Source organism: Vulpes lagopus, chromosome 7 (genome assembly GCF_018345385.1).
Source record: "Vulpes lagopus strain Blue_001 chromosome 7, ASM1834538v1, whole genome shotgun sequence".
Taxonomy (NCBI): Eukaryota; Metazoa; Chordata; class Mammalia; order Carnivora; family Canidae; genus Vulpes; species Vulpes lagopus.
In genome coordinates, this window is record NC_054830.1 from 121,707,166 (window position 1) to 121,731,649 (window position 24,484).

The following is a 24,484-nucleotide window of genomic DNA, read 5'->3' on the forward strand; positions in this document are numbered from 1 at the left end:
GTCCTTTACACCTCCTCTAGCTTTGCCTTGCACAATTCTTTACCAATATCACTATGTTGCTGTACCTTTTCTCTAGTTGAGCAACCATGCAAAGGCCTTCTATAGCAATCCTTTCACACGCATTCTTTACTCTTCTTAGAAAGGTCTGCCTCAACTAATGTGTTAAGAAAAAAAAAAAAAAAGGTTTGCCTCAGCTAGCCCATCCCTAAAACAATTTCCAAGCCAGTTCTTCAGACACTTGCCCTGGTATTCCCATCTCAATCAGCATATCCTCTTTCTTCACAGCATCCAACTCTTTCCCTCCATAATAACTGTAATCTGTAATTTCATAGCTGCTGTGTTTGTTGGCTTGTCTAAGGCTCCAGGAAGTTAAGAATCCTGTTCACTATGCCATTTACCTAGATCATAAAGGCCCAATGAAATAGTGGGCACATATTTCTCTTTAAAATAAACAAGACCTAAACCAAGCAAACAAACAGCTTCCATTTCACTGTTGGTGCAAGAGATGGTTTAGGTGAAAAATGCAAATAGGCATTTAAGAGATCTATAAATGAAAGACTCATAATTAACTTTTGCTAAAGTTAACGTCAGAAAAGATAACTAGGTTGTTTCATATCACATTACTGGATCATATACACCCAAAAACAGACAAGAAAAATCCACACCCAGGCAATGTGACTGCAGATGCAATAGCTCAACAGAGCTATCCATCCTTCACTGGATGGACATACATTTACCCCCAGCCAAGATAACTCTATTCCATCTGCAAGCATACTAATATACTATAGAGAATCTCAGAATTAGAGCTAACTTAGTGCCTGTAGATCTTAGAGAGATCATACCCTCATACCCAGGAAGGTCAGAGAGAGAGCAGTAGTAGATAAGATACTAGAATTCGGATCTCCTAGTCCTCAAAAAAAAAAAAAAAAAAAAAAAAAAAAAAAAAAAAGAAGAACTCAAGCACTACCCACTTGCCCTTCTTTTTGGAAATAAACAAGGAGGAAGATAAAAAAAAAACAGTTTAACATATGAACACTCTTCCATTACCTACAAAGTATTAACCATGAATATTCTAAAGTACTTCTTCACTTTAAAAAAGAGAAATTTTTGAAAATTTTAGCTACTTCTTTAAAGAAAGGCAATCTATGAAATTGTAATCATTTTAAAGACCCTGGAGGTTTGTTAGGATATATTTTTTGACATAGAAAAGTTTTTTCCTTCCATTTATGTCTTATAAAAAAAGAGAAGAGAACTATATTTTGCTATGGGAACCCAATTATGTTTGCGAAAAATTGTGAAGTGTATGGAAGAGTACGAACAAAAGTCTTAAAAGTCTTAAGATTTATGGAGGAAAGTATGTGGAAGTGGGTGGGGGGCCCAGAGAGAAGGAACCAGGCGCATTGTACTGGTGAATGGTAGAGCACATTTCTGCTCCAACTGTTTCTCTCTTAAAGGGGAATTAATTGAATTAATCCATTTTTTTGTATACCGATAATAAATATAAGATAGATAAAATATCAAAACTAATATTTTGAACCAAGCAATAAGTAGACCTTCCAAAAGGATTTAGGTCAAGTAAACTAACTGGCCAATAATCTCTGTCATAACAGTTTTCTCCCAGACTTTTCCAGCAGAGTGGTGGAAAAGTATTTGCTGCCAAAGATTTCTTTGCACCAATTTTTTACTGACTCAGGGAAACCCCAAAGAAGCCTTCTCTTTGGATTGTATTTACCTCAGGAGGATTTCTCACAGATTGTGCTAACAATAGAAATCATTCTTGGTTATGATACAGACCCAGCGGGATGTTCAAAATGCCACAGGCTACTCAGTGGTCCTGCCTGGGGAAGCCTGCTGGTAGGTACCATACGAGCCATATGGAAATGGCTAAAATGGGAAGTAAAAGCAGCAGGTTCTGAAGTCATCAGCTTCCCTTGCCATGGTAGAATTAGTATGAGTCTGATGCAAAGCATTCCTGCTTCTGCAATGCCCACTATCCATGGAGAATCACCAATCCATGGTGGTATACCAAATGATATGTGCCAGTTTCTTTTTTACTTATTTGAATGGCACCTGAAATAGCCACATTTTGTTTTTTTTGTGTTTTTTTTTGTTTTTTTTTTAAGATTTTATTTATTTATTCATGAGAGAGAGACAGAGACAGAGACACAGGCAGAGGGAGAAGCAGGCTCCATTCAGGGAGCCCGATTCAGGACTCGATCATGGGACTCCAGGATCACACTCGGCCGAAGGCAGAAGCTAAACCACTGAGCCACCCAGAGATCCCTGAAATAGCCACATTTTGAAAGAAGAAAGTGTAAAAAGCAAAGCACCTATGGAGGTGATACTTTGCGCAGCAGAAGTAATATCCTATAGACACTAATGTTGTGATAGGATCATTGTGAAGTGCAATGTAAACACTCTACAACTGACAATGTATGTCTACCTCCTTCCTGATAGTTAATATTGAGACTTTTTTTTTTACTTCCTAACATAAAAATTCTCAAATTTGAACTGTAACATGGAGACAATGTAGGGAAACAACAGTACTAATAAGAGAGACCTGTCAGAAAAGTGAAAATCACCTACCAGAATATCCTCAATAAGGAGAAAAACACCACCAATTTATATTTGACAGGTGTTTTAGGTCAGGCACTCTCCAGAGAGCACTGAAGAAAGAAATTATATCAAGTAAGTATGAAATACAGAAGCTCTCCTTTATACAGTCTTATGTCTCCCTCTCAGTTACCTGCAGTCTGCTGTGGTCCAAGATGATCCTCCTTCTGACATATGATCAGAAGGTCAATGGTAGCCTAAGACTACATCAGCTGTGACACAATGCCTATGTCATTCACCTCACTTTCTCTCGTCACTTCACTTCATCACACAGGTACTTGATCAGTTCACATCATCACAAGAGGGTGAGCACAGTAACGTAAGATATTTTAAGACAGAGACCACATCCATGTAACTTTTATTACAGTATATTGCTCTAACCGGTCTCCTTCATTAGTAGTTGTGATTGTTTAATCTCTTACTGTGCCTAATTTATAAATTAAACTTTATCACAAAGGAGGTATGTGTAGGAAAAATATAGGATACATAGGGTTCAGTACTATCCATGGTTTCAGGCATCCAGGGGAAGTCTTGGATCATATTCCCCCTGAATAAAGGGGGACTACTGTACCTTCCAAACAGATAAAAGCAAAGTAATTACAGAATATATAAATGCTATAAAAGCAATGAGTGTGGGAATCTTTGCATAATCGTAATCCACACAAGGAACACTGAATTACACTTTCCAGGGGTGAATTTTCTGTAACATACTGCTTAAAACTGATGGTGAGAAACATGTTGTGTTGACTGCGGAAATGAATATGCACATACATATGGAGGATGTGTCAAAGACTGATACAATATACCACTAACCTGCTTTTTGGGGGGTGACTGAGGGGACAAAGATTTTTAAAAAGAACAATGGTCAGTAGGGAGGGTCTTCTGGATGCTGTTTAAGCCACACAATTTCCAAAGAAAGGTGTCATGCTCAGCCACATTACACAGAGTTTCTGTCATCCATAGCATCAAGCAGTATTACATCACCAGAATTAACCATCACATATTACTTTCTCATTAATTTACAAAGTAGATTATTTTATAATGGTACTTCATCTGAAAATAGAATAGGACATTTAACATTTATCTTTCTAATTAAAAAAAAACAGGGAGAAGTTTAATAGGAATATTAAGGAGTTCCTGGAAGATGTTAGGGGACAGATGATACACTCCATAAATACATCTTTGACAGTTGAAGAAAATGCATCAATATTCCTTTATTACAAATCTTAAAAGATCCTTCAATTCCATTCAGAACTAAATTGAATCCTTGGATTTAGTGACTGTCCAAGCATTGGGATGCCACCTGTCACAGTGGTATAGAGAATCAGTACATCATTAAGGCTGGAAACTTAGATTCATCTCTTCATCATTCATTTAGAAAATACTTACTGAGCACCTATTATATGCTAGAAGCAGTGCTAAATACTAAGCATATGATAATATATGAAACAGATGTTTTCGCTAACTCTGTGTGTCTATTTAAAAAAAACAAGTAAACATAAAATTACATATTATGACAAGCTCTACTACAAGTTCTCTGGAAAAGGAGAACACAGTGATATAGTAGAGAATACTGGGAAGGGGAGCACAGGGCCAGCACTTAGGACTCAGGGTCTGAGGATGAATAAGGAGTCAGGTGAAAGAACAGGAAGGTCAAGACTCAAGGCAGATGGAACGCCTCAGGTCTCAGTGGTTGACTGTCTAGACGCCTTTGGCTCAGGGCATGATCCCAGATTCCTGGGATCGAGTCCCACATCGGGTTCCTTGCATGGAGCCTGCTTCTCCTCCCTCTGCCTGTGTCTCTGTTTCTCTTTCTGTGTCTCTCATGAATAAATAAATAACATCTTTAAAAAAAGACACTCAAGGCAAAGGAAGCAGATGTGAAGACTTTGAGCCCAGAGAGTATTAAGTTTTGAGAACTGGAAGGAGATAGGTGTGGCTACGTTGTAATGAATAAAGGAGAATGAGGTCTGGGATGAATGAGGTTTAAAAGGCAGGCAACAAGAGATGGCCACGAGGAGAAGTCTACATTTTCAGTTTACCGGGAAGTCAGTCACTGAAAGGATACAAGCAGAATGACTGATCTGATTTAAGCCTTCAGTAGGCTCTTTGGAGAGTGCTTGTAAGCAATACCACCTCAATGTCATCCTAAGTTTTTTCCCTGCTACCAAAATCCAACCTCCTGAAATTTATCCTTCCCTTCCAAATGTATAGGAAAAATGGCCAGGAGCAAGGGTCTCAGAGGAAGAGGTTTGCATGTATCAAGTTCTACCAGAGGTACTCCAGCCTTACTGGCAGTTCCCCACCCCATCCTCAAGATTGCTGATTTTGTTAGCTAAATATAAAGCCACAGCCAAGCAAGTGTGATCTTTAAGGATTGGGTCCCCAGGAGCCCTCACAACCTCAATGCTCAGAAAGCTGGGCAGAAACAGGAAGTTATGCCTCCTAGAAAAGTAAGGGACAATGGATGCAGGAGGGAACACTATCCCCTGCCTAGGGGTGGGGAAGAAGAGGTCAACAGAAGGGGAGTCCAGTCACAGTGGGGGTTCCAAGTAGCAGTGATAGCCTACAAAGCCAGTAATGCCTGGATCTAGGGCAGTACTGAAATGTAGCACAGCTGTGATAGAGAAAGTTCTGAAACTCTATTAGCATCTTTCCTCTCAAGGTTGCTTAGTTAGCCACACTAATAAAGCATTACCTAATGCTGCGGTGAATTATTTAACTGTATGGCTTGGGGATTTCTAACAGATTTCTCTTGCACCCAAGGCTTTTAAAAACAATAGTTGTTCATTTTCCTAGAAGATCTCCAGAAGCAGTAAAGCAGGAAGTTTTTTTTTTCCCTCTTCCAAGATAACTCAAATCGATGGGAATGACATATCCACAGTAGTTCCTATAGGTGTTGGTGTGTGTGTGTGTGTGTGTGTGTGTGTGTGTGTGTTACTGGCACGAAAACTGTGTCAAAAACAATGTTATTACTTCTCTGTTGTCTAGCTTGTATTTTGAAGAAATGTGATTCTTTTCTATAGGATGAGAGTAAAATCTGAAAAATCTAACTGCTCCTCAAACACCAAGAATTTCCCAAATAAATGCATTAAATGAGTTAATGCATTAAATGCATTAAAAAGTTGTCCTAGATCTGACTTCTCTAAATATTGAATTAATCTAATATAGGCAGTGAAGGGAGGAGAAAGCTACTGAAAGAAATTCCACCAAGAACTTAGAAATAAGAGAGATAAGTTTTCCTTTGAAAATTGAATTACAAAATCACCACATAATGGGTTAGAGAGAGATAAGGTGAGTTATTTTGAAGAGCCAGAAATGGTTCCCAGACATGAAAAACTGGCTATCATCAATAATAATGAACCAGTCAGAGGAGAGACAGCAATGGAAGTTGAGAAAAATGTAGAAAATGAACATTCTGAGAGGCCTGGTCCAAGGAAGGAAAGGCTTTGGCCCGAAGATATGTTCTCTCTGGTCCCAGGGATAAATAAAGCCTTCTATGCATGAATTAACTTACCTTAGAGTGATGCCATTTAATCTAAACTGATTTCATGCAACAGGCTTTTAATTATATTCTGGTTTCTCAAGTAGCCTGCCTTTAGGAAAAGAAAAGGAAAAATCAGCTAGCCAAAAGATGATAGCTCCTCTGGTAATGCTATTTCTCATTATATATTAATACACTGGCATTCTGCTTTTATTCATTAGTTTATAGGAGCCTGTATGGGGGATCCTAAGAGACAGATTCACATTCAGTGTGCCAGTAATCAGGTCTCTGAAACAGCCAGGCTGAAAACTAGACCATATCTCATAATGTCGTACTGTACTCTCATCCACATGACATGAGAGTTTTCAAGTAAGTAGAAAGAGGCAACCCATACATTTCACTGATTAGATAACTAAAGTCACATGGCCCATACGTGGTAGAACAAGGACTGGAATCTGGGTCTCCCCATTTCTTGTCCACGCTGCATCAAAGATATATGTGACACACTAATTATCCACTAAATCTGACAAAATTCTAAGGGTTTGGGAAGAATAAGAATCCTCTAGGTATTCCCATCTGGGGACCATGCTGTGTAGAATTCATTTATCTAATTATAGGTGATTTTCAATTTCCCTGCTCATCATCATCCAACGCATCCTTTCTCCTTTATCTGCCATGTATAAGGCTGCTTATGATACTTAAAAAAAAAAACTAGTGGCATCGTACCATGTCTAACATCCAATATGTGGGTACAGATGGCATTTCACGGGACATGATCCTTTTCTACAAATGATAGGAAGTGCAAAATAATCCCTCAAAGATAGCAGGCTCTGCTGCACAATGATAAGCATGCCAGAGAGTAATTTTTCATCTTAGCAATTTCAACTGAGGAGCAGTTTCAACTGTCAAGACCTATCCATTTCTCATATTTCTATTATGAAGTGTATTCTAACATATATTAACAAGCTCCTATGGAACATGTTGAATGTTATTATTTAGTATTTAAGAAGCTTTCTGAGAACACAAAGTGTGGTGCCAATCATGAGTATTTTGCTCATAATACCATCTCTTTGGAAGCAGGCATAAATCATTCTCCCCCTTTAACAGTTGAGAAATGAACACTAAGTCAGAGGTCAGAGTAACTTAATGACAAAACACTTTAAATGATAAGCCCAGCTAGAATAAAACATGTATTTACCCAGTTTGGGCCATTTTACCATAAGGATCTTTTAATCTTTGGTGCACTGGCTCTTTTGGAAACCTTCTTTTTGGCTAGTAGCAGCCTTATTGATGTACTAGTACAAACCCTGACACATAGAGAGGGCACTATACTGAACAGGGAACCAGTCATCCTGACACACCAGAAGCCCAGTATGTCGAGCTGGAGAAATATCCCGGAAAAAGCACGTGAAGTCTCGGTAAACTATTACAGATTAAATCTTACTCAGTGCTGATACAAAATTCAGCAGTGAACTTAGGTTATTTGTTCCCACGTTTCTGATTGAACAGATATGACGAAACAGAACTGCCCTGATATTCACCTGCCAACTTTGGTTCACATGCATTTCTTCTGGCTCTAACTCAATACTATGGGGGAAGACTCTGGTGCTGAAAGATCCCAGAAATTCAACAGCTATCAGTAGCATAAAATTGATAGCCTCATCTTTTCTAAATTAAATCCACCTCCCTCCACCTCCAAATAATGTCTAGATGCTACTACATTTAACTATGAAGAATGAGGAAGGGAAGTGTCAACAGAGAGAGAAAGCCTCAGTGGGGGAGCCCTTCTCAGTCATTATTCTTTCTACCCCACACTAAGAAAATTGAGCCTTGGCAACCAGCATCCGCCCCCCACCCCCACCCGGGGCATGTGACTACCTCAACTGAAAAAATTTCAGTACCCTTGAAAGACTTGCCATCCATCTTCTGGTGTTCTGAAATGGCCCTTTTTCCTCTCACATAATCCCAAAAGCATATGGTTGTAAATAGTCCTACAGATGGATGCAGAAAGCTCTAACAGAAGCCAAGGGGAAAATCTGGCCCACAGATGTATGATTACACCAGAGTGGGTCTGTGCTGCGTATAAACCATGGGAGTTAAAGTATTTACAAGATGAATACAAGAAACACACATGAACATAAAAGACAAGGATTGACTACACTACTGCCTTTTGTTAGCTAATTAGAAATTCACTATCTAGAGTTATGGGTAACCTACACAGAAGATAGAGCTGTATAATCAACTGCCTATTTTAGATTGAGTGAGGCCCATCACTATACAGTTCCAACTTGACAAATTTTGTTTTACTAAGCAAATTATCATCACCATCCAAATTATACAGAATAAAAGCATTTAATAATGGATATTTAAATTCACACAATGACAACCCTGGCACTTCTTATGACTTTATGGTTTAATGTATGCAGCAATTATATATGTTTAATATACTCACTGTTTGATTAGGCAGATCATGATCACATAGTAGCTTTGTCCCAAATTAATGCTTTAAAACCTCAGATGAATTGGAGCACCTGGGTAGCTCACTCACATGGTTAAGCATCTGCCTTCCACTCAGGTCATGATCTCTGGGGTTCTGGGATCAAGCCCCTGGTCAGGCTCCCTGCTCAGTGGGGAGTCTGCTTCTCACTCATCCTCTGCTCCTCCCCCTTGCTCATGTGTGCTCTCTCTCTTTCTCAAATAAATAAATAAAATCTTTAAAATAAATAAATAAAGCCTAAGATGATCCTTGTAATTGGGAAAAAACATTCAAAGTGTAAAAGTAAAATGTCTGCAGAGGGGTGTTACCCACATGAAGTGCTGCTAAGTAGAAAGAAGTTTTATAATAGGTATATTCTGCACACACAAGAGAAGCGTGAGAAGGATCATACCATTGTTCTAAATCCTTTCCTTTCCAATGTAATTTCTAAAGCAATTGAGGCTCAGATTATCAACTGTCTGAAGGAAGTGGATTTTATCCACTTAAATCTGCAGCAGACTGCTATTGCTATTAGGAGGGCAAACTGTCATTAGTCGCCACACTTTTTCCTTTAAATTGAAAAACATGTGAAGTTGCACATAAAAAAATAATAATAAATAACACTGCTCTTAGCACATAGAGATTTATATAACAGAAAATCCAATTTTAGGCACTCCAGAGATGATGCTACAACCGCAAGAAGTCTGGAATGAATACTCCAGATGTCACCCATCTTGGTGTGACTTTTTAATCCCGACGGCTCAGAAGGGCAGCTGTGTCCCAGGGCACTATATCCCTATTTCGGGCAGCAGGAAGGGGAGGTAAGAAAGAAAAAAGAGAATGGTATGTGCAGCTGTCTACTTCCTTTTAAAAGATTTCCTGGAAGCACTACCAGTGACTGAAATTTAGATGTCACTACCTGACTGCATCTCATTTTAGTAAAAGGGGCTGAAAAGTAATTATTCAGGGGGGCACATTAGCACCTCCAACCATACTGGCATTCTGACATGAAGGGAGAAAGAGGGAACACGCAGTGAGTAGTCAACCAGCAATATCTTCTGCTGATATGAATACACTGCTTTGCTGTCTAGTTGTTTCTGCATACAAACACAATAGGACAGAGTTTCGAAAGTTCCAGAAGAATGTTGGCAGTAATGGCCACTCCTTCAATCTCTAAGCTCCAGGTGCCACGTGTGACACTCCAGGAAGACTCTGAAATACTGTTAACTTTCTTCCACCATCCCCACCGCCCCATCTGAAACAAAGATTATAATAGAACAAGGCTCTTTGGGGTATGAAGGTAAAAAGCTAGAAGTGAAAAGGAGGGAAGGGAAAGAAACTAGGGACTCCACCACACACAGGTTCTGTGCTAGGTACGGCACATGTTTTATCTCACAGAAACACGACTGTGATTCACAGGGCGGGGGGGGGGGGCAGAATTGTCACTGTTTGCAAAAAAGAAAACAGGGACTCCTGGGTGGCTCAGTGGTTGAGCGTCTGCCTTAGGCTCAGGGCATGATCCCAGGGTCCTGGCCTCAAGTCCTGCATCAGGTTCCCCGCAGGGAGCCTGCTTCTCCCTAGGCCCCTATCTCTGCCTCTTTCTGTGTCTCTCATGAATAAATAAACAAAATCTTAAAAAAAAAAAAAAAAAAAGAAAACAGAAACTCACACTCCCCACTTAGTGACTTCACTGAAATCAGACACCTGAAATAATTTGAACCTGTGTTCTCTGACTCTAAAATTCAAGTTATATCCTAAAACAGACTTGAGCTTGTAGTTAGGAAGGAAAAAAGACATTTCCAATTAAAATATATGAAACAAAGTAATAAAAAATGACCAAAATATTGAATTGCACTCTTCAGGCTTTATATAGACAGACTATGCCTACATCACGTTGGCCCTGTCACCGCCATGACTGATATGGACATGTTGATCATTAGGGAATTCATACTTTTCTGTAAGAAGAGCAAACTAAATTGTTGAGGTATGCCATCTGTTTGCATCCAGTCACACATGGGCCAATTTTGGTAACTAGAAGGTTTTTCAAACTGAAAAACACTACTCATAAATTAGGAATGATAATCAATGAAATGTCTGATTTGTAACTGAAGTAACTATTTTCCAGATATAATGTCATCAAACAGAAATAAATCTTAATGTACATTTTAGCTTTGGCAGATAGAGACATACACACATAACATAAAAATGCCTTAGATAATGTAAATCTTTAAGATTAAATGTGGAGTATTATCCCATAAAAGTGTGACATGTTCCAGAAAGAGGATATCTTTATGTATTTTAGTTTTTTAGGGCTTCTGGATGTAGCCTCAAAAATAAAAATTGACTTCTAAATTAAATCATTCAATGATCAGATTGAAAAGGAGAAGCTGTATGGCTAATGTTGAAAATCAAAAGGTCTCTCCTTTGGATTTCTTTAGCCCTGTGAGATCATTGACAGAAAGCTGTGACGAATGGGGTGGGAGACATCAAAATTACTCTCCAACACCTTTACAAGTGCCTTCTTCTGAGGCCAGAAAGCTAAAATACTCCCCTTTCCAGCCTCCTTGCTTGTCATAGGACCCAACTGTGTTCAATGAGATGGAACAGAAAGGAATACTTTTTTAAAGGAACAGATAGCTAGCAAGCACTTCTGAACCCTCTTTAGCCTTTTGCTCTTCTCCCTTCTTTCTGCCTGAAACTGATGTGATGCTGGCATCCAGCAACCATTTCGTCACCAGAAGGGAAAATAAAAATCACATGACGTGGGTAGAGAAATAGAAAGACAGAAGATGTCTCAGTGCCTCATGACACTGTGAATTTGTTGCTTTAGCTCTGGATTGCCAGCCTCAGAATTTACTCTTACATCAGAAAAATCACTGTCATAAATTTTAGCCACTATTAATCAGCTTTCCTAAAATCCATAGCTTGAAGAGAGTCCTAACTTAAACCAGTTCAGCTTACATGTTTGTGTTCATTGAACATTAGGCTGTATCTCTGGCAGAAACCTTTAAACATTATTTAGAAATACCTACACAAAATATATTCCAACGTTTTAATTTTCATTTGCAGGGATTTTCTCCTAAAATAATATTATATTTATCCTTTCCTTATAAAATGGAAAAAAAATAGAAGGAGTTGTGAATAAACCTAAGAGGTAATTTTATTAAAAGAATTTTATTTATTTGCATGAGAGAGAACATGAGTGAGGTGAAGGGCAGAGGGAGAAGCAGACTCCCCACTGAGCAGGGAGTCCCATGTAGGGTTCCATCCCTGAACTCCCAGATCCGAGCTGAAGGCAGACACTTAACTGACTAAGCCATCCAGGCACCCTCTAAAAGGTCATTTTTATCAAAATTCTAAATTGAACCAGAGATACATAGTTGGTGACTCAAAGGGAATTCATATGAAAATACTCTGTGGCCTCTGTATAGTATATATGTTCCTCTATTTCTTAATCTGTTTTTAAAGTATCATTGCTGAGACATCAGTATTTTTAAGTTTTCAAAGCAAGGAATCTTTCATTCCTTATCACATGATATTACTTTGTCAAGACACAATATGAGCTGATATGTGACTTCACAAAAAGGGAAGTACATTTTTATTTACATATATGCACATAGATACATAAAACACACATATACACACTTTCAGAAAAGAAGTAGAAATTTAAAAGTAGATATTACAGCAGTTTAAGGTAGACGTGCAAATAACCTATGAACAATTTTGACGTTGTACAGCTTTTGAGATTTACTCAAAGAGGAAACACAACAAAAGGTTTCAACCTGTTTAAAACTTACTCTGTAGCAATCTGTTAAAAGAAAAATGGAAAATCCCATGCCACTTTTTCCATCAAAATAATTGACACTTAAACAACAGCCAAATGCATATAACCTTTGTCCTGCAGTGATGGAGAGAGTCTGATAATTCTTAATAATGAACAATCTAAAGGAAAAACTTGAGAACCATGCTTAGAATTTCAGCTTCACATACTCAAACCCTTCCATTTGGTAAGTGGGTGCAAAGGACCCCATTTAGGAAATCCATTTATAACTGGACACCTTCCCAGACAGGATGCAAAAGCCATATTCAGACATGTTTAAAGTAACCAACTCCCTGTCAGAGTTCTTATCCAGAACTTAGACTGTTTTTATTACATTTTCTTTGGAACACTTAATAACCAAATGCATTGGAAATTGTTCCTTTATTAAGGAGCCCATCAGTAATTCTTTAGACATTCGAGTTTTCAACTGAAATACTTATGAGAAGCTTCATTAAGTTTCTATTATCCTGCAACTCATTTCTAGTAGTCAGGAAAGTGTTTGGGAAGGCAGAAGAAAAAAAGCAGAAGGAGAGAAAGTAAAGAGGATTAAATTAATCAGGTGGGATTCTATTTAGCATTATTCTTGACACTACTGAAACTTAGCTTGATTCTCCAGATTACATTCCAAGTGTGTACAGAAAACATAATACCAAATTGAGAGAATTTCTAAGAACATGGAGAGGTGCTATCATAAAAGCTGTCAATATCAAGCACAAATGATCCTGCTTCCTATCATCAACTCTGTCTTCCTGTTTCCATTGGTGAGTGGGATCTTTACATCCTCAAAGATGCAGAACATTTCTTTGCCTATTTATATGTGATCATGGGCCCTAAGGGATTCAATATGAAGGTATAGGTAATTCCTGAGTCTGTGACTCTCTGGCACTTGCATTCAAGATGCCTAAGAAGCAGCATGAAAAGGTCACAGTCATTGTCATCTCCTTCAGAGTATTGGCTTCAGAAGGGTTCCCTGTGGCTAACAGGGACTGCACGGCTGTGTAGCGAGGAATTGGCTCGGTGCTCTCTTCTGAATTCCTGCATGAGCAGCTCTCTACTAACCACATCATCATTTTCTTCCAGAGTCTGCGGTTCTTTAAACCAAATGTTCACTGCCCCTGTCAACCCTATGAGGAGTGACTCATTGCTCTCTGTTAATTTGAAGTACTTCTCAAAGACTGAAGGAAAAGAGTTTCTTTTCAACATGTGTCAGCCCAGTACATGACATATCCACACAATTTCTTGACTAACTCATCAGCTTTGAATATAAGAAACGTCTGGCAGAACTCAAAGAAATTATCATCATCCCTTTTGATTTGTCTCCATCAGTATATAATATGTTGTAAGACCCCCAAATGCATGTCTGCTGATTTCTGGTGTGCTGCCAGTGACACATTTCCCACAGGAAATAATGATGATGCAATGTGGTTGGCTGTTTATGTCCAGCAGAATCAGCACCATGGCCAGGGGGAAGAGGGCAGAGGGCAGGAGACAGCGGGTGAGAGTCTAAACCTCTGCCAAATACCACCATCTTCCAACAGGTGGATTAGTTTACAGTTTGTTTTTCCAAAGAAATGTGAATCTACTCGAGTGATAAGTATCCTCGGCTCATGAGGTTATCTGAATCTCTCTGCCCTCTTCTTTCACCATACTTTAGCAGTGCGGCAATCAGATTCCAGATTTTCCCTGCAATGATTGCATTTATTGTTACTTCTATTAGAGCATTCATACTATATAAACAAACTCATTTTCCCTACCCCTAAAATTAGACCATGTAATATTATATCACTTCTTGGAAGTTGTAAAAGAATAAAATTCTATTAACTTTTTTTTTTTTAATTTTATTTATTTATGATAGTCATACAGAGAGAAAGAGAGAGAGGCAGAGACACAGGCAGAGGGAGAAGCAGGCTCCATGCGCCGGGAGCCTGATGTGGGATTCGATCCCGGGTCTCCAGGATCGCGCCCTGGGCCAAAGGCAGGCGCCAAACCGCTGCGCCACCCAGGGATCCCATGCGCCACCCAGGGATCCCAACTTTTTTTTTAATAAAGCTTTAAATACTTATAATTTGCATCATTTTAAAGTAAATATTTTTTATAGTTTACATTTTCTCTCCTTTTCCTTCATTTCATCCAATACAAAATACTTTAGTCCCTAGAGTCTGATTGATTTTATTATTTTTATGACATTTACAAAAATGCTCAATACTGATATTTTCTAACTTCTTCTAAAACTTTCTTACAGATGAAATTTGAGGTCTTAAAGATTAACTAAATGTGTAACAATTGACTTTTTTCAACCTAGTGGACCCCTAGTAATTTCTTTTTGTGCTTCAACATAGCATGGGATTGTGAACCAGGAAAATACTTTTTTAAATGAAAGGATAAGCTAACCATTTCACTAGTTAATATGAGAAGATTTTTGAATGGCCAGAGTCTCCTCTGCCTCTTAAAGCAGATTTTTTGAATAAGAAGAAACTTTATTTTTTAGACAAATCAGCCTTAACTCTACAACAAACTCACAGATCATTGGTGCTAGGAAAAAAATCTATTATTCATTTTATTACACTGAACCAGAAATAGCCAGTAGAGAACTATTTTGACCAACAAAACCAGCAACATCATATGTTTCAACTAATAAAAAGAAAACTGCCTTCGGAGGGATTAACAGATTTGCCAAAGGTCAGTAAGGAAGCTGGAATCTAAACTAGGACCTGTGGATTCCACACCAGGTGGCCATGCATTTTAAGCACACAGAGCCTCTTAACATATCAGTTGTCTTTTTATTACAGTTTCTGTTTTCTCACATTTTAAACATTCCTATCACAGACACAAGAAAGAATTAAAGGGATTTTGTGCCTAAGGAGTAACAAAGACAGTAAGAAGAATATTTAACCCCTGATTGGCTACTACTGAATGGGTTTTAAATGGGTCAAATATTATAGTTTAAGTATAGGCTTCTGAAAATAAAATTTCTTAGATTTCTTTACCAATTTGGAAAGTGATACTATTACTTGTCAAATACGAAAAACAAGAGCAGAAATATGAAGAAAATGAAGACCAAACAAAGTAAAACAAACAGAAAAACTGATACAGATATTTTGACACACATACTTATTTCCATTTCTCTGAACTTCTCTAATTATTTCTTTAGAATGGATTCTTTGATGTTAAATTACTGGGATACAGGGTTGGCATGACTTCTGAGAGATATTGACAAACTGCCCTCAAGAACTATTATCCTAATTTGTATCTTCATTAGCTTTGTTTTGAAAGTGTTTGACTACCTCTTGCCCTTCACAGTAATTTTTCATATGTATACTAGCCTCTTCTTTTTTTTTATTTTATGGACCACTAGATGACATTTTCTGACACTTTTTTATTTGGATAGCTCCACTCATTTCTATGAATGAGACCTGAACCATCTTACAGATGAAATACCATCTTAGTATAATGTCCTTCAAATTGTAGAGAAGATATTATTTATTAATAATGTCTCCTTAAAAGAATGAAGTAGAAAATAATTAGTCTTTCATCATATCATCATAAACTAGACCTAATTTTAGAAGTTAATCTTTGCTTATCAAGATCCAGTTTGGGGTGTGTGTGCATGCATGTGTGTGATTTAATATATCTAAGCCACCTTTTTTTTTTAGACAGAAGAAATATCTGGCATGTAAACTTTTGATGGATATAATATTTTTCTCTAATACTATCATAATATATGCTTAAACCTATTTCTACTTCCTTAAGAGTAAGTGGTAGAATTCAGAGGCAAAGTGCAATTAATTTAATTCACGCCATTAAATGAAGTGTGTCATTCACAAATAATAAAAGCAATTCTGAAGATTTATTTATTAATTAATCCTACACATTTCTACTTTCCTATGGTCCTTCACATTTACTTTATATACTAATGCAGAACCTTTCATGTTATTTTAAGGTAATAAGTTTAACATCTTTGTCATTTGAAGTTAAGTGTCTCTTCCATAAATTCAGATCTTTTTACTTTGTGTTTCCATCATCCTTCGTATTACAGTTACTTGCTTCATTTTTTAAGGATTCTTGGTTATTATGTAGGAATAAGATCAAAACAGTAAAATCCAAAATAAATACAAGGGAGTCTTATCCAAAACATTAATTTCTAATCACCATACCAGATAACAAAGAAAAGGATATAAAATTTAAAGAATTTAGCATAATTTAAATAATGTTGCTTCTCTTGTCATGGATTTACTTTATTTGACACAGCCCCCTGTAAGACCACTTCTGAAAGACCACTTCTTTTAATAACAAAAAATAAGAATAAGTCATGGCCTTTACTGTAATTTCTGTATTTGCATTTCCTTTAGTGAGATGGACAGAAAATACAAATTTCTTCAGAGGGAACCAGTTTTCCATGTGATGTTTCTATTATCTAATTACAAATAGGCAAGAAATCAAGAATTAATGCTTCTCTTTGATGACTGCCATATTTTTGAGATTCATCATTTAAGTTTTAACAATTTTGCCAAGAAAGTTTAATTATTACAGTATGTCTACACTATAGCAAACATAGAATATGTTTAATGTTCCCATTTAAAAGCAAATGGTTTCAAAGATTTCTGCTTCCAAAAACATGGGGTAGATGTATTTTATCACTCCTATGAAGTACAACTAAAATCCCTGCACACTGCATACAAAATGAACATAATAGGACTCTAAGAGGAAGAGAAAAGGAAGAAGAACAGCCAAGGAGCTCAAAATCCAAGAGAAAAAAAATGAAGAGTCCCCTGAATTTTATCTTATTTTTTTTGCATTATATATCCATGACTTGTTGCTGAAGGAGCCAGCAAGCTGGAAATATCAAAGGAAGTAGACTAAAAAGGGTCAACAAACATCTTTCTCCCTCTAGCCAAATCACCAGGAGGAGAACAGCCCAGCAAAACAGGAAAATTTAGACAACAGCTGCTCTACTCCAACCGAACACAGAAAAACTGTAGACCCACTCCCACCTATAGCAGGAAAGACCAAGTGGGAGCCTAGATTTCCACCCTTGAGAGGCTATAAAGAGGCACTCCAGAAAAGATTGGGTATGGAGAGAACCTGGACTTTTGTACTCAAAGGATAGTATAAACTATCCCTCCCCTTCCTACAGCCTTCTTTCCTTCCCTTGGGTGTCAAAAGAGCAAAGTACAGAAACTGGATTTGTACCTGATGGGGGAACAGAGGACTAGCTGAGGACAAAGCACAGGCCTGGGGCAGCACATTGACAAGTTATTGAAATAGACAAAGGGACATTCCTCTACTGACTCAACTGCCTCAATTTTTATATTTTGGCAATGTTAGTCCAACCCCCAGGAGCCTGTAAGTCTACTTTAACATATAAAAATTCCTTTAGAAATTTCCTTTACCTCTAAAGCCCCAAGATATGTGTTGGCAATCACCCTCCAAGCCCATAGCCCACTGATATATATATCTGAAAGGTCTCATGACTCAGGCTTTATTAGATGGTAATAAATGACACTTCCCCAACAATAGCTAGCCGCCTCAAGGTCCTGGAAATCTTGATCCCAAAATTCCTTAGAGAGTGCGCCATCCTCAAACTCCTCCCAACTTCCAGGTATATAATCAGCCACCCCTCACAGGCCTGGGGCAGCAGCTCTTCCTGCCCACAGGTCCTGTCCTGGTGCTTTAATAAAACCACCATTTTGCACCAAAGACGTCTCAAGAATTCTTTCTTGGTCGTCGGCTCTGGACTTCACCCCACCAAACCTCACCTATATTCTAAAACTTCATCAATACCCACTCTAGCAGTAATCATGTATTATATTCACTTCACAAGATTCTCATAACATACTATCCCAAAATGTCCAGGCTTTAGCTGGGAATCACTAATCACTCATTAGCTGGGAACCAGAAATTTTCCAAAATGAATGAAAAAGAAAAAAGACAATCAAGAAATATGATGAGAAAGATATCAGAGAAAGATTTTAAAGAGGCCATCACACACACAAACACACACACACAAAAACTTCAATAATTATGAATATGCTTGAAACAAACGGAAAAATAGAAAAAAAGTGGAAATAGAAAGACTTGGCAAAGAAATCAAAGATATAAAAAAGAGCCAAATGGAAGTTTTAGCAGTGAAAAATACAATAATCAAAATTAAAAACTTAGTGCATGAGCTCAACAACAGAATGGAGGGGATAGAAGAATCAGTGAATTTACTTGAATATTAAAGATTAGATGGAGCAAAAGAAATAATCCACTCTGAAAAACATGAAAATAGACTGAAAACAACAACGGCAGCAACAAAAAGAGCCTCAGGAATCTATAAGACCTTAATCAAAGATCTAACATTCATTTCACTGACTTCACAGAAGGGGAGGAGAAAGACAGGGTTACAAAGTACTCAAAGAAATAATATCTGAAATTGCTCTTATTTTTCAAAAGACATACACTTTCAGGTTCAGGAAAATATGGAAACTGCAAATAAGATAAATTCAATAAAGTAATACAAACCAAGATACATCAAAGCCAACTTTCTGAAAACTAAAAACAAAGAAAAATAATGAAATTAACGAGAGAGAAATAATTCCTTATCTGTCTTTTCTCCTTATCTTTGAGAAAAGTAATAAAATTACAGCAAATTTCACATCAGAATCCATGGAGATAAAAAGGAAGTGGGGCAGCTTTTTTTTTTTTTTAAGTGCTAAAAGTAAAGAATTGTTTGCCTAGAATCCTATAACCAGTGAAAATATCCTTTCAGAATGAAAGATAAATAAAGATGTTCTCAGATGAAGGAAAGCTAAAAGATTAGCCATGAGAAGACCTTTTCTTAAAGAAGGACTAAAAAGATGTTCTGTAAACATAAAGGAAATAATTTAAAAAGACACTTAAAACATTTGGAAGGAAAAACACAACAAACAAAAACATGGGTAAATACAATAGATAGTGCTTTGCTCTTGAGTTTTCTATATTATGTCTGGTGGTAAAATAAAAACGTTTAAGATCACCTGATATGGTTTTAAATATATGAAGAGAAAATATTTAAGCCAAATATTACATATGAGGAACATTGAAGGGATGGATGCAAAGGGAGGTAAACTTTCTATACTGTACTCAAATTGGTAAAATGACAATTATCAGTAGGTTGTGACAAACTATGCATATATAATGTAAATCCTAGAGCCACTGCTAAAAAAGCTGTAAAGAGAGAGAAACAGGGCAGCCACAGTGGTGCAGCGGTTTAGTGCCACCTGCAGCCCAAGGTGTGATCCTGGAGACCCCGGATCGAGTCCCACGTCAGGCTCCCTGCATGAGGCCTGCTTCTCCCTCTGCCTGTGTCTCTGCATCTCTCTCTCTCTGTGTCTCTCATGAATAAATAAATAAAATCTTTAAAAAAAAAGAGAGAGAGAGAGAGAAACATAAAAACACTATAGACAAATGAAAATGAAATTCCAAAAATGTTCAAGTAACACAGAAGGAGTTAGGAAAAAATAGAGGAATGAAAAGCAAAGAAAAACAGAAAACAAAACTAAAACGATAAATTAAAGCCTTAACATGTCAATAATCATGTTAAATGTAAATAGTCTAAATACATCAATTAAAAGAAAGAGCTTAGTAATGTGAATGATCCAATTCTATACTGTTTACAAGAAACTTACTTTAAATATAATGATAGAAAAAAAGTAAAAAGACATACCATGCAGGCATTAATTTAAAAAAAAAGCAAGAGCGGCTATATTAATATCAGATCAAACAGAATTCAGAGAAAAAACATATCACAGAAAAATAAATATTACATAAAAATAAAAAGATCAATCCAAGAAGATAGAAAACCCCAAGAATGTACCAAAAACAGAGCTATGAACAAGTTAAGCGAAACCTAATAGATAAAACCACGGCTGCAGTTGGAGACTTCAAAACCCTTCTCTTGAAATCGATAGTACAACTAGACAGAAAATCATAAGGATATAAAAGAATTCAAAAATACTATCAACCAACAAGATTTAATTAACATTTATAGAACACTCCACACAACAGCAGGATGCACACTTCTTTTCACTTGTGTATGGGATATATACCGAAAAATACCATATTTTGGGTCATAAGTAAAAGGCTCAAGTAATTAGCAGAACTGAAACCATACATAGTGTATTCTCTGACCTCAGTAGAAATTGAACTAGAAATCAATCACAAAAAGAGAACATGAAACTCTCCAAATACTTAGAAATTAAACAACACACTTCTAAACAATCCATGTGTGGGTCAAAGAAGAGGTTTCAAGAGTAATTAAAAAATAAACTGAATTGAATGGAAATGAAAATATAAAATGTCAGTCTATGTGGGACACAGCTATTGCAGAGCTGAGAGGTAAATACGTAGTACTACAAGCTTCCATTAGGGAAGATGAAAAGTCTAACATAAATAATCTAAATTCCTACCTCAAGAAACTAGAAAAAAAGAAAAAAAACACCAGTACAAGATAAAATAAGTTAATAATAAATATAAGAGTAGACATCAATTAAATTAAAACCAGAAAAATTAGAAAATAAATGAAATCAGCTGATTCCTTGAAAAGATCAATAAAACTGACACACCTCTAGAAGGTGACAAAGAAAACAAGAGACGATACAAATTACCAGGATTAGGAATGGAAGTGGGGAAATCACCACAGTTCCTGCTGATATCAAAACAATAAAAAAATATAAACAGCTCTACAGACATAAATTTGACAGTTTACATGAAATTGATCAAGTCTGAAAAATACAAATGACTTCATTTTATTCAATATAAAACAGGTAATTTGAATAATCCTATAACCATTAAGGAAGTTGAAATAATAATTTTAAAGCTCCTAAAAAGGAAAACCTCCAAGGCCCAATGGAGAATTCTATCAAACATAAAAAGAATTAACATAAATGCAACATGATCTCTTCCAGAAGATATAAGATGTGCGGACACTTCACAATTCATTTTGTAAAGCTAATATCACCTTGACACCAACATCAAAGACAGTACAGGAAAATAAAACACATACCAATATCTCTCATGACTACAGAAATGAACATCCTTAACAAAGTATTAGCAAATAAAATTCATGTATATATAAATTATACACCATGACCATATGGTGTTTATTTCCGGAATGCAGGACTGGTTTAATCACCATAGTAAAAGGCTAAGGGGAAAAAAAAAATCACTTGATTATTAATCAATGCAGAAAAAAGCATTTAAATAAATTAAATATCCATTCATGATACAAATTCTCAGGGGAAAAAAAATAGGAATAGAAGGAAACTCTCTTCAGTTCATAAAAAGCATCTACAAGAACCCAACAGTTAAATTTTATTGACTGGTGAAAAAAATGAATATATTCTCCCTAACAATGGGCACAGGAAAGACAGCCACCCTCCCTACTTTTTCTGTAACATTTAGTGGAAGGTCTAGTCAGTGAAACAAGGCCATAAAAGGATACAAAAGGCAAATGGATAAGAAAGGCAGAAATAAAACTGTCCTTATTTGCAGATAACATAATTGCCTGAAAAATCCCAGAGAATTCAAAACTAAACTAAAAAAGAAACCTCCTAGAAATAATAAATGTGTTCAGCAAAGTCATAGGATATAAGATACACAATTCCTACTTTGTGAATGTGAAGTGCCCAGGATCCTATAAAAATAGCACCAACTTTAGCCATGCAACAACAGTTAGTTTGGCTGGTCTACTGTCTTCTGCCAGCCTACAGGAGTAAAAGCAAGGCTTACAGAAGGATGCAGGATGCTCCATCAGAAAGAGCACTCTGAATCAAGATGAGTAGGAAACTATCACAATAAACACATTTTAGATTTAAAAAAAAAAAGTTACATATTGAAGACTTCAGAAAAACAACACATAAGGAAAAATGTAACCGTTAAGGTATAAAGTGCTCTTAACCAATCAATAGGCTCTTTGTTATTTCAACTAAACATCAAACAAACAAAAAAAAAAACCAACAATAGTTCCAAAAATTAACCTTAGAAAACTGAACACAGTGTGTTTTACATATGTGAATTAAAAATAAAGGTGAAGGGCAGCACAGGTGACTCAGCAGTTTAGCGCCACCTTCAGCCCTGGGTGTGATCCTGGAGACCCAGGATTGAGTCCCACCTTCAGGTTCCCTGCATGGAGCCTGCTTCTCCCTCTGCCTGTGTCTCTGCCTCTCTCTTTCTCTCTGTGTCTCTCATGTATAAATAAATAAAATCTTTTAAAAAATAAAAATAAATATCTTTTTAAAAAATAAAGGTGAATAAAGATTAAACACTATAATTTATTAATTCCATTTTCATTTTCTGTAGTACCATGTACACTGGTAGTTGTGTCATTTCAACTCACTGATTGTAATCAGATGCTCCTATGGGATTTTGCTATTAAGGCTTTCTGATCTTGAAAGTAACACCATTCCCTTAACTGGCAGGTAGTCTAAAGAAAGAAATGAAAATATATAGTGTGCCCCTAGGTCTTATATCTAAGTTAATACAAAATATACAAGAAAATAAAATACTCTTCAGTATTTTTGTTTAAGATTTATTTAGTTAGTTAGTTGAGAGTGTGCAAGGGGGAGGGTCAGAAGGGAAAGTCCTAAGCCAATTGAATTAAGCATGGAGCCCAATGTAGGGACCCTGAGATCATGACCTGAGAAGAAACCAAGAGTTGGATGCCCATCTGACTGCATCACCAGGTGTCTCACTTCAGTATTTCTAATGCACTTTCAAGCAAAGAGATTTCTAAGAAAATTAATCATGGGACCTAGCCATATTCTACTCTTTTTGAGTGACTTCTCAAGCTAAACTCAATGTGACAGTAGAAAGCATTAAAAACTAAATCTAGACATGCCTTATACCAACATATGCAAAAGGTTCACTAGTAACTCACAATGAACAATTTCACTGCAGTCGATCTATACTTTGCATGATACATCACTGCTTTCATTTAATAGAACTTTAGGAAATCCACAGCAGGTACAAACAGCAGATGTTATAAACTCATAAGTAATCCTGTTAATGCCTGCTTTAGGTTGACATTTGCCATCACTCAAAATGTATCTTCAACAAACGGTGAAAAGTATACCTAATTATGTGTACTAATTTTTGACTAATAAAATGCCTCAAACTGCAGATAATCAGTACTTATCCTAATACTTTTTTGGGAACTATGGAAAAACAATTTGAGCAAAAATGTGAAGAAAATTGTTACAAAAGTACAATTATTATACAAGATACAGAGAAGCACTTTTAAATCTATTCTTCTAAATGGGCTTTAAAAAATCCTAAAACATAACAGTTTAGCAAGTTAATTAAGATTTCATTGTAACTGCAAATTAGTAGAAGTGCACAACCACCATGTTATTGAGAGAAAATGAGAAATAAAAATCTACATGGCACATTTTATTCTAGAAATTCAAAACACCATTATAGCATTGTCTTCTAATTTATATCGACAGAAATGAAAATGTATGCTGAAAATCTCCTATTTCTGAAGTTTCCAGTTTTAAGGAATGAAACTTGTTTTTTACCTAGAATAGTTGAAATGACACCATTTAAAATGTTTCATGTATTTGCCTGTCTTTTTAAAACGGAGTATGCTACTGGTAATTTAACTTTATTTGGGAGAACCTGAATAATAGTGGAATAGAGATATTTTCTCCTACTAAAAATATGGTTAATTGTTGTTGCATATTTGCTTGTTTTTTAATAGGCATTCTGGGTTTTTCCTAATTGTTGGTTTTTATGCTTTTGTTTTACATGAATGCCAGTTCACAAGTCTCTAGCGGGAAAAGAAACCCTGCAAGCCATTCTAAGCTATAACTTGCTATGGGCTGAAAACCAGCTCATGTTAATATTTTGTGCCAACTAAGAACAAGCTGGAATTAAATGAAATAAAATAAATTTGCTTTAGTGCATGGTCTTTGCACAAATTAGTGAAGAGTCACTTAAGTCAATTACATGCATTTCTTTTCTCTCTTAATTTCTGGTCCGTGGCTAGGCTCCGACACTTGAGATCATCAGAAATTCCCTCTCACGATAAGCTAAATGGTGAGTTATTATTCCATTTAAGTATTATTGACAA

At 36.5% G+C, this 24,484-nt stretch overlaps 1 protein-coding gene across 3 annotated transcripts in view; it reads right to left on the reverse strand.

Moving 5' to 3' along the window:
• PRR16 (proline rich 16) overlaps positions 1 to 24,484 on the reverse strand; it is a 185,028-nt gene that overhangs the window by 133,695 nt on the left and 26,849 nt on the right. The window lies entirely within an intron of this gene.